Source organism: Arvicola amphibius, chromosome X (assembly GCF_903992535.2).
Source record: "Arvicola amphibius chromosome X, mArvAmp1.2, whole genome shotgun sequence".
Taxonomy (NCBI): domain Eukaryota; kingdom Metazoa; phylum Chordata; class Mammalia; order Rodentia; family Cricetidae; genus Arvicola; species Arvicola amphibius.
In genome coordinates this window covers 5972441-5985097 of record NC_052065.1, presented here as the reverse complement: position 1 = coordinate 5985097, position 12657 = coordinate 5972441, and positions in this window count along the sequence as shown.

Genomic DNA, 12657 nt, shown 5'->3' with positions numbered 1-12657 from the left:
AATGAAACCTGCATATAGGTAATATGCAGTTACTGTTTGGGAATCACTTTGAAGATCCCTTATAAAGCTTCACATACAGGGACCATACAATCCAGCAGTTCTAGGCTTTGGTATATTGTTGTGGGGTATTATTTCAAGATGTGTTACCTTTGTTTATGCTGTGGGACATTTGCTTAATGATATAAAGATGTGGTGCACTCTTTTATGTTGCACTTGTTTAACTCCGTGTTGCTTCGCCTGTCTAAAATACCTGATTGATTGAATAAAGACCTGAATGGCCAAGAGCAAAGGAGGAAAAACAGGATAGGCAGGGCTGGTAGGCAGAGAGAATAAATAGGAGGAGAAATCTCAGAGGAGGAGTTCAAGGAACGAGAAAAGAAGTGCCAGCCACCTAGCTACACAGCAAGCCACGGAGTAAGAAGTAAAGAAAAGTATGTAGGATAAAAATAAAAACCCAGAGGCAAAAGGTATATGGAATAGTTTAAGAAAATCTGGCTAGAAATAAGCCAAACTAAGGCTGGGAATTCATAAGTAATAAAGTCTCCATGTGTATTAATTTGGGATCTGGGTGATGGGCCCCCAAAGAACAAAGAGCCAAAAACACCAAAAGAGCAAAAATAACCAACAACAGTATATACTTAAAAGAAATGTAAACATACCTTTCACAGTAAAACTTGCATTTATAGATTCATGGAAGCCTCATTCATGATAGCGCCAAAGTAGAAACAGTACAAATGTCCATCAACTGATGAGTGGATAAACAAAATATATGCCCTCACAATTTGGCTACATAAACAAACAACAGTCATCAAAAGGACACTTCAAACTGCAATGCCCTTCACAGTCATATTTCTCTTTAGAATATTTCTACAGAAGGGCAAAACCCTTGCCAGGTAGAGAATATTTCTACAGAAGTGCAAAACGCTTGCCAAGTATGTGTGTGTGTGTGTGTGTTTCTGTACAATTACTGTTTAGTTTCTATGTTCAAACTAGCACACAGCAAAATCTTTGAACACTGCTTCAAATAATGTATTGCTAAGAAAGATCTGTCAAATATCCCCATATTCCCCAGATATCCTCCCACATTCTCAAAGAAAAGACCTTTTCGTGTCTTCTCAGATGTTTACTTGTGAGTCTGTTTGTTTTGTCTTGGTATGGTATCTCTTATAGGCCAAATGAACCTCAAAATCACTATGCAGCTGAGGGTGACCTTGAACCTTTACTTTTGAGTGCTGGAATTAAGGAATTATGCAATCCTGGGATTGAACTCAAGGTTTGTGCATGCTAGACAACCGTTTATGAATAAAGTTGCATCCTCAACATAGGAAGGATCACTTATATAAAAGGAAAAATATTAAAGTAGAAAAGAGAAGACTGATATAAGCGAAGAAGTACATGAGGATACAATTTTTTCTACATTTCCCAAGATGCCCTTTTCTTTTTAATTATTTTGGTACTTTCAGAAATGTTTTTCCTTTCTCATCATTTCTTCTGTTTAATGGCTCCCCTTATTTTTGTTTTCTTTCATAAACTATCTTTTCATTGGCATTCCAACATTTCATGGCAGGCAAAGTGTTCATTGGCTGTTTGGCATAGCTATTAAGGGAGGGTTGGTACCCACTGCAAATTAAGGTATTAATTATGTCTTCCTTTGCTTCTTATATCAAGTTGTTCCTTTGAACATCTATGCGTTTATTCAACAGGTGTTCATTTACCTACCCACTTCCTAGATTCCATGCTGGGTTTGAGGAACACAAACTGAAAGTTCTCTCCAGCCTGAAAGGAACAAATAGTTCAGTGTTTTTTATCATCACGCCTTGAAGTGTAATATACCTTTATTTCCTAATAAAATCCCCCATCCTATCCTCATCTCCCCTCCCTCTTTTTTGAGACAGGGTTCCTCTGTAGCTTTGAAACCTGTCCTGGAACTAGCTTTTGTAGATCAGGCTACAGAGATCCGCCTGCCTCTGCCTCCTAAATTTAAAGGCATGCACCACCACCGCCTAGCTTCATCTCCCCAAATTTTAATTCCACAGAAACACTATCTGTTTGTGTGTTTGTGGCTCTTTGGAGACCACCCACTGTTATCATATCTAAAATTTGGTCCCTATCCTGGAACTCAATTTGCCTCCTTGGGGGTCTTTTCACTTTCATTGAGAATGCGTAATTTGCTGATAAGGCCAGAAGAATAGGACAATGATGTGACATTGTCAGGGCACAGAGAACTGTGTCAGATCTCCAAACAAGGAGACCTTAAGTACAAAACTACTTAAATGACAAATCCTGGGTTATTGCATGTTAGAAAAATGAAAATCAACAACTTTAGCTCCTAAGTAACCACAAAGAGTCCTTCTTTCTTCTTTCTCTTCTTTTCCTTTCTCCCTCCATTACTCTCCCCCTCCTTCTCCCTTCCTTTCTCCCTTCCTTTCTTCCTTCTTCTCATCCTCCCTTTCTACCTATATTAATTACTTTTCTGTTGCTATGACAAAACACCAGACACAAGGCAACTTATAAGAGAAAATGTTTAATTGGGCTCTCAGTTTCAGAGGGTTAGAGTCCATGATGGCTGAGCAAAGACACAGTGGTAGGTAGCTGGAGCAACAGCTAAGAGCTCACATCTCACAAACTGTAAGCAGAGAGCGCACTGGGAATGGCATGGGTGTGAAGGTTTTGAAACTTCTAAGGCTGCCTCCAGTGATACACCTCCTAATCCTTCCTAAACCATTTTACCAAGTATTTAAACATTTGTGCCTATGGGGGCCATTCTCATTCAAACCATCACATTCCTCTCCTCTCTTTTTCCCATCCTCTTTTCCTCTATACCTCCCTTCCTTTCTCCTTTCCTTCCTCTCTCCCCTTCTTCCTCCCATCCTTACTTCTTCCCTCTCTTCTTTCCTCCCATCCTCTGTTTTTTCTTCCTTTCTTCCTTTTGTCCTCCCATCCTCCAATCCATCTTTCCCTCTTATTCTATAAGTTCTTCATGAGAAACAGCTAAGTGTCAAGCACTAATTCTTCTCTTGACCATATATTTTATGCTCTTAACCATGCATTTTTATGGTCCTCTTTCCTTCTCTTCATCTCAGATCCTGGGCTTTCTAAGTTTGTCCTAAAGTAATTATTTCAAGCCTCTTGTCTACAATCCTGCTTAAATAAGTAATAAAAGGTGAAAATGTTGTCTTTATGTGGTGAGATGTCTCATTATTTTTCCTTAGGTAAATATCTTACTTTTCTTTTGGATGACAATAGAAAGAAAGTAGTGACAAGACTGTGTTACCCAGCTTACTTTGCAGCTCGTGTTGAGCAATACAATGCAAAGGGAGGTTTCTGGATGGAGTATTCATGAAGTCCCTTCAGAAGCTAATAGAGATTATCATGTGACTTTTGCTTCCTCTTTCTTTCCTGCTTTCTGGGGATAATAGATGGCCTGAGCTCAGGCAACTATCTTGGATGCTGAGGAGGGCTTGCAGACAGAATATGCATACTTGCTTTGAATAATAAAGTAAAGAAATAAAGGGACCCCAGTTTCTGCTGAGACTTTCTTCTCAGCACTGGACTGTTTCTGCATTTATTATATATGAAGAAAAATTGAACTCTAACACCATTTAGCCATTGCTTTGGTTTTTTTCTTTAATTTCCTAATATTATCATTCAGTGGAAGGATATAACTCTAATATCCTTCAGTGGTGGCACTAGTATTTCAACAGGAATTAAAACCTAAAGGAATGAACCTGGCCAAGTATAATGATGAACAACTGGAACCCTACCACTTGGGAGGTGGAGACAGTAAGATTAAGAATTCAAGGCCAGCCTTGACTACATAGTGAGTTCTAGTTTAGCCTGAGCTAATTAAGAGTGAAAACAAAAACAGAAAAGAGAAAGAAAAAATGTACCAAACTTTCAGATAGAAAGCAGCAATGAGGATTTTGAGGTGGGCCTTCTTTGGGATGTTGTCCTAATATAGAAAAAAAATTAGGAGGTATGCTTTGTAATTGTGTTCTATCTTAGCAACTCAGCAATGCTAATCAGTATGTAAAATACCATTGAAAATGATACTGGCTTATACAACTATTCACTTAAATGATCACAAATTCTTTCAAATGAAAACAAATTTAAAAGTAAGTATATAAGTGTTTGATATCCCCCATTTGATTAGTTTTCACAAAAATCCTAAACTGGAATATGGACTTGTATTTATGCCCTCTTTCCTTTTCTTCTTCCCTTTCTTTCTTTTTACTTCTTTCTGAGGTAAAGTTTTATGTCAGCCACCCAGTCTGGCCTTGAACTCACAGTGTAGCCAAGAGCAATCTTGAACCCCACCTCAACCCTCCTGCTTCTACTTCCCCAGTGCTGGGATTACAGTTGTATACCACCATGCCCAGTTTAACTCAAAGATCAAATCCAGGACATCAGGAATGCTACGCAAGGACTCTGCCAACTGAGCCACAACGCTAGCCTGTGTTTGGGCACCCTTAGAATCTGTGCTTTCTGTGTGCCTGTTTCCTCTGCTAAGGGAAGAAAAATCTAGAAGTGGACTTGGCTAAGCCGCAAGTATCTTAACACACACATGCTCACAGTAGAAGGGAATCCAGGAAGCACATTGGTGCCTGGAGTGCTCCAGTTCTCAGGAGAAACTAGCACTGCTTAGTCACACAGTTGAAAACCATCAATCCTATCAACTTGGAAACTATATGTAAGAATTCCAGTGGCTAGGAAAATATGAATCATGAGGGCTGGGAAAAGGAAAACTGGGTTGCATTTATATGATATTAAAAAAAAACTATTATGTGTGTGGGTGCCTTACACATCATCTGATACTGAGTTATGTCTGGAGATAGAGCCTCCCAGGACAAGTAGTTAAATACGGTTTTTTACTTAACCTCTAAGAACATGGGAGTCGATGTGAAGCTGTAGTTCTAAAGCTGGATTTCTAATCTTTGGTCTCATTTCCAACACATGATAGTTCACCCAAATATAAGGTCATTTATCCATCTATAAAATTATATTTTAAATATTCAAGTTTTCCAAAGAGTGTAGTTGAGCTGCCAAACACCTTGAACTACCAATGAAGAAAAAAATAATCTCTCCTTCACAGGCATTGCAAAAACCAAGGGCAGCTTCTCACTGAAATTTGGCTCATCACATTTTCCAGAAATGCCCCCCGAATGTTTATTTTGGTTTAAAGGAATAAAAATTTGCTTGCTGGTTACTATAACGTGTGCTTGTGTCAAACTGAATGCCAGCCCTTGAGACTTTCTTACTGCACATTCATGAATAAGAAGCAGCAATCCCATGGGCCAGCTCTGTGTCTGTGACTATGCATAAGCAGCCAAAGTAGACGGTCCTGAAGCCAGAATCAAAACAGTCACCACCCAGAAACTATGTAGCTCTATGTGCAACATCAGCTCCTCAAAGCAAATGATGATGGAAGTAAGTAGGAAGTTGCGTGCTCAGGACCTGTGGCAGATAGGTTTGAGACCAAATAGCACCTTATTAGGTAGCATCTCAACTGGAAATGGAAGTCATGTTCAGCTGGTTTGTAATGACCACTGATCAAAGAAATCCTAGATGGAGGTATGGGCAGGATTAAGGGAAACGAACGGACATGGCAGAGTACCCTGGAACATGGAAAACACTTGCTCTCCCTGATGCAGAAAGGGAAAGAGGGTAAAACTATGTTATGAGCACCCAGTAAGAGCTAGAGCTATGGACAACTGACAAGTTATAACTGTAAAGGGAGACCAACTACCCCAACTTCCGTGTCTTCCAATCTCTTGTGTGGTGGCCCCCATTGGCCAAATCCAAACAGAATCCAAAGGGACCCAGATGGGACAAGATTAAGGTAAGAAGGGAATTAAAACAGGACATCAACATGTCACAAAATGTAAAAGAACAGAAATAGCATCACGTTCCAAACTTTGACTTGAGGATTAAATGAAACAATGAATGCATAATATATATCAAAGTCCTGTTACAAAAAGGGTCAAGTAATGATAGCTAGTGTTTTGTTTGCCTGCTTGTTCATCCTGTTTTTTGAGGCAGGGTTTTGTGTTGCTAGGGTTGTACTGGAACTTCCCACGCATCTGAGGACCTTAAATTCTTGCTACTTCCTCCCGAGTGCTAGGATTGCCAGAATACGTCATCACCCAGCATTCATGCAGTGCTGAAGACGGAACCCAGGGCTCTGTGAATGACACTCAAGCACTCTACCAACTGAGTTCCATCTACAGCACCTATATCTACATGTGCGTTTCTATCTATGGTGCTTTTATTGCATGGGCTATTACTATGTGTACTAAATCATGGATAGTAGAGTCATCAATGTTAAGATTTATGAGTCTTAAAGCTGGCTTACTCAGATGTCTTTTTCCATTAAACTGTATGAGTTTATTTGTCATAACATAATAAATGATGTACCAGACAGCAGCTTCCTCTTGCTTAAGGCTGTACACTGACAAAATTGATTTGAACAACGAAGCACAAAGCAATGAGTGCAAGCTGGGCGGTGGTGGCGCACACCTTTAACCCCAGTACTCAGGCAGCAGAGGCAGGTGAATCTCTTGAGTCCGAGGCCAGCCTGGTGTACCGAGCGAGTTCCAGAACAGCCAGGACTACACAGAGAAATCCTGTCTCAAAACAACAAAACAAAACAAAACTAATGAATGCAAAGAAGCACCCCCCCCCACAAAAAAAACAATCTTGGAAAAAGAATACATCAAAAGCCCAAATTCAAGAGTCCAAATCTTTGAAGGCAGACTCATAAGACATCCATGTATTCTATCATCTTCAGGTCTCAAAATTTCTTCACCTGCCTTGCCTTTGATGTCTGAAGTTCTCCTAAAGAACGAAGTTTTTCTTTCAGTTGCTTAAGGGAAGACATGAAGTGAAAAGGGCCCTTGAGAAAAGACCTATTGGTCAAGAGTTTAGATGCTTCCTGAGAAGCATTGGTGGAATTAGAAGGAGCAAAAGCCATGCTGAGACCTTCGGTGGAAAGGTTCCCTGACAGCAAAGGGAGGTCACAGGGCCTGCGTTGAATTAAGAGGATTATGACTGATGGCAATTTGAAGGAGTACAGTCAGTGACACCAGAGAACCAGCAGAGCTTTGACTGGGGCCAGAGGCAGAGCCAAGAAGTCAGTTTCATGTGTGGCCACCAAGAGATGAAGCTAGGACAGAAAACTGACCTGGGTCAGCCTTAGTTGTACACGAGAGTGAAGTGAAAGTATTTAGCAATGACATTGACAATGTAGAGATGAGAATATTGTAATATATGTCGATGGAAGTGGAGACATTTGGATGTCTAGAACATCTTACACAATATATAAATGAAACATTAAATATAGAAAATTATTTTTTCTCTAAACTGTATGTGTAAATCATTTAATTTCTTATTAAGTCAATCATTCAATAGTCCTAATAATTTTTCTATTTTTCTTTTATTGAAAATCTATTTTAAATACAATATTGTTTACAATTTCCTCTCTCCCAAGTCCTCAGAGATCCTCCCCAACTCCCCTCCCACCCAAATCCATGTGTATTTATTTTTAGAAAATCTTAGCAAGGTCTTTCCCCTTCCTTCCTTCCTCCCTTCCTTCCTTCTTTCTTTCCTTCCTCCTCCTCCTCCTCAGCCTCTTCTTTCTCTTTCTTTCTCTTTCTTTCTCTTTCTTTCTTTCTTTCTTTCTTTCTTTCTTTCTTTCTTTCTTTCTTTCTTTCTTTCTTTCTTTCTCTCTGCCTTGGAGATATAGTCTCATATAGCTCAGGTTAGCCTTGTACTCACTCTACAGTCTAAGATGAGTTTGAACTTCTTATCCTTCTAACTCCACCTCCTGAGTGCTGGGATTATAGACATATGTCACAAACATGCCTGTTTATGCAGTGTTGGAGATCAAATTTAGGGTTTTCTGAACTAGAGCTAAGCATTCTGCCAACCAAGCCATACCCACAGCCTATAGCTGCTCTTTTGCCTGTTTGTTGACACTGGCTGTTACTACCAACTTAAAAACCTCAGTGAAAAATGATTTGAAACTGAAAATAACAACAAATCCTTTTCATAGGCGCTGGGGATGTAGCTCAGTGGCAGAGTGCCTGCCTCTTCTGTATGAGGTTGGGGGTTCTAGCCTCAATAGTACAAAAAATTCCAACATAACCTCTTATGTAAATTGTAATCTCACCTAGTAGGTAATTCATCTTAATATCATATTTCTATGGCTTATACACATTTCGGCTTCTGTTAAACATTGATAGTTGGAGATTTTATGAAGCTCATAATTCTGAGAATTTTTTATACTCAACATTTCTTTTCACACCTTAATCTTGAAAACCAATGGTCAAAGTATATAATGCACTTGAAATAAATCATGAATATGAAACCAATCATATTATACAAAATGATCTTTCTTGATGGTTTTATCTTTGGGTATAATGTATGCCTTTGTACATGTGAGTGCAGTTACACACTATGCATGGGTCAAGCAAGGTCAGAGGGCAACCTCCAATGATGGTCCTTGACTTCCATTTTGTTTGAGGCAGGGTTTCTCATTGTTTGCTGCTATGTACACTAGGCTAGCTGGCCTGCAAGCTTCTGGAGGTCCTCCTGTGTCTGCCTCCTATCTCACCATGGGAGCACTGGGGTTACACAGACACTACCAGGTTTTTTGAGAATAACATTCTGTTGCCATGGGCAAAAACAGAGACAAACTAGGAATGAGTGGGTGTGGCAATGTGCCAGTGCGGCGTTTATTTTGTGAATTCTGGGATTCAAATTTTATATCATTTCCACAGGTGAAAATCTCTTTAGTTTTCAGTTTAGCAGCTGAGTATATATAAGCTGTGGGCCAGAGTCTCCCTTTATACCCAACGAGCAATCTCTGTTCTACCGGATTTAGTATTTTATTACATCATGCAAAGAGAACTGAATAGAGTGTTTTATTTCCAAATTAGATTATCCATAAACTTTCCTAAAATGTTGGCTAAAGCACTATTATTTTTAATAGACAATAAAGTTTTCCCTAAAAATATTTGTCACTTAAATAACTTTTAGCATACTAAACTATACCTCTCAGCTTTATTATATCCACCCAAACTCATTAAACTATATTCAGTCTGAAATCTCATAATCAAAATATTCTTATGTTAGTGAAAACAGAAATTGTAACTACTCTGATTTGGTCATCCATTTTACACACACACACACACACACACACACACACAATTATCATATGTGTTTAAAAAATTTGAAGACCCACATCTGACAGAACGCTGATCTCCAAAATATATAAAGAACTCAAAAAGCTAGACATCAAAATACTAAATAATCCAATTTAAAAAATGGGGCAAAGATATAAACAGAGAATTCTCAACATTAAAATCTCAAATGGCCAAAAGACTTTAAGAAATTGCTCAACATCCTTAATCATCAGGGAAATGCAAATCAAAACAACTCTGAGATTCCATCTTACATCTGTCAGAATGGCTAAGATCAGGACAGCTTATGCTGGAGAGGATGTGGAGTAAGGCGATCACTCCACTGCTGGTGAAAGTGCAAACTTTTATACAGAGACTTTGGAAATCAGTATGGCAATTTCTCAGAAAATTGGGAATTAGTCTACCTCAAGACCCAGCATTGGGCATATACCCAAAGGATGCTCAATCATACCAGAAGGACATGTGCTCAGCTATGTTCATAGCAGCATTATTTGTAATAGCCAGAATCTGGAAACAACCTAGATGCCCCTCAACCAAAGAATGGATAAGGAAAATGTACATTTACACAATGGAGTATTATTTGCAGAAAAAACAATGGCATTATGAAATTTGCAGGTAAATGGATGGAACTAGAAAAAAAATTCATCCTGAATAAGGTAACCCAGACCCAGAAAGGAAAACATGGTGTGTACTCACTCATAAGTGGATACTAGATGTAAAGCAAAGGATATCCAGACCCCAACCCACAGCTCCAGAAAAGCTAGGTAACAAGGAGGACCCTAAGAGGGACACATGGATCACCCTGGAAGGGGGAAATAGGTTAAATCTTCTGGGCAAACTGGGTGAGGTGGGGGGGGTACGGTAGAGGAAGGGTATAGGGGATGAGAACGTGAGGGACTTGGATGTTGAGTTGGGGGAGGGACAGAGTAAGAGAGCAATGAAAGAGATATCTTGATAGAGGGAGCCATTACGGGGTTAGGGAGAAACCTGGTACTAGGGAAATTCCCAGGAATCCACAAGGATGACCCCAGCTAAGATTCCTAGCAATAGTGGAAAGGGTGCCTGAACTGGCCTTCCCCTGTAATCAGATTGGTAAATACCCTGTTATTATAGAACATTTATCTAGTAACCAATGGAAGCAGATGCAGAGATTAGTCAAGCACAAGGCCGAGCTCCAGGAGTTCAGTCAAAGGGAGGGAGAAGGGATTATATGAGCAAGGAGGAGGGGGGCAGTCAAGATCATGATGGGGAAACCCACAGAGACAGCTGCCCTGAGCTCATGGGAGCTCACAGACTGTAGACTGACAGCTAGGGAACCAGCATGGAACTAAACTAGGCCCTCTGCAAAAGAATGATGGTTGAGTAGCTTGGTCTGTTTGAAGGACCCCTGGATGTGGGACCAAAATCTATCCCTGGTACAAAAGCTGGCTTTTTGGAACCCATTCCCTATGGTGGGATGCCTTGCTCAGCCTTGATGCAGGGGTGGAGGGGTAGGGGCTTGGTCCTGTCCCAACTTAACAACCTAGGCTTTGTTGACTTTCCATGGGAGGAATGGATGGGGGATGGGTTAGGGGGAGGTGGGGGAAATGGGAGGAGGGGAGGGAGAAGGAACTATGGTTGGTATGCAGAATGAATAAAAACAAACAATTGGAGCCAATTGTTGTAGGCCCAAGTAAGCTACCTCTGCAGGACCAGGCCCAAGCCAGCGACTTCTGTAAGAGCAGGTACAAGGGAGCAACCTACAAGGGAGCAGGCCTGAGCCAGGAAACTCTGTGAGAATGAGCCCAGCCAGCAACCTCTGTAGGAAGGAGCACAAACCAGCAACCCCACAGGAGCAGGCCTGAGAGATTAACCTCTGCTGGAGCAAGGCTGAACCAATGACTTCCATGGAACCAGGCCAGGGACCTCCATAGGACCACGCCCAAGCTAGGGACATCACAGGAGCAGGCCCTGAGCCTGAAACCTCTGCCAGTGCAAACCTGAGCCAACCACCTTCATGGGAGCAATCAGGAGCCAGCAACCTCCACAGGACCAGGCCCAAGCCAGCGATCTCCCCATGGGAGCAGGCCCGACCGACCTCCAGAATTGCAGAGCGACCTCCTGGAGCACTGAGCAACCTCCGGGAATGCTGAGTGACCTCTGTGATGACTGGAACAGTGGCCCTGACTCCACCACATAGAACAACCATCTGAGTCTTGGATCCACTGGCACCTGGAAGAGTGATCACCAGAGACACAGCCTGAACTACACCAATTAGAGGAAAAGATGGGTAGACAAAGTAAGAATGCACTCAATACCACAAAGAAAAACACAAAACCAACAAAAACTAGTGGCTCTAAAAGAGCAAAACTTGAACACACCAATACAGATATGAAGCAGAAGAAAATAACATTAGAAGAATGTTTGAGACCCTTAAAGAGGAAATGAAAAATTCCCTCAAAGAAATAGAGGAAAAGATAAACAAAAATTAAAGAAATTGACAAATTCCTTAAAGAAAACCAAGAAAAAGCAATCAAACAGGTGAAAGAAACAATTCAAGACTTGAAAAACGAAATAGATACAATAAAGAAAACACAAACTGAGGGAATTATGGAAACAGAAAATATGGGGAAATGATTAAGAACCACAAATGCAAGCATAAACATCAGAATACAAGAGATGGGAGAGAGAATCTCAAGTGTTGAAGATACAATAGAGGAAATAGACTCATTGATCAAAGAAAATATAAAATCTAACAAAAGCTTAATACAAAATATCCAGGAAATATGGGACACCATGAAGAGACCAAACCTAAGAATAATAGAGATAGAAGATGGAGAAGATATCCAACTCAAAAGCACAGAAAATATATTCAGCAAAGTCATAGAAGAAAACTTTCCCAACCTAAAGTATGATACATATATGAAGATACAAGAAGCTTACAGAACACCAAATAGACTGGAACAAAGTAGTCCACTCACTACATAATAATCAAAACACAGACCTATCAAATTTACACCTGACATCTTAATGGAAACAATGAAAGCCAGAAGGTCCTGGTCAAGTGTTATGCAGATATTAAGAGATCACGTATGCCAGCCCAGACTACTATACCCAGCAAAACTTTCAGTCTCTATAGATGGACAAAACAAGATATTCCATGGCAGAACCAGATTTAACCAATACCTAGTCACAAACCCAGCCCTACTAGAAGGAAAACTCCAACCCAAGGAAGTCAGCTACATCCACAAAAACACAGACACTAGATAATCTCACTGCAGCAAATTTCAAAGAAGGGAAAAACACACATGGTAACATCACCACCAACAAAAACTAAAATAACAGGAACTAGCAATCACTGGCCATTAATATCCCTTAATATAAATGAACCCAACTCACCTATAAAAAGACACAGGCTAACAGATTAGATACAAAAACAGAATCCATCTTTCTACTGCATACAGTAAACACACCTCAA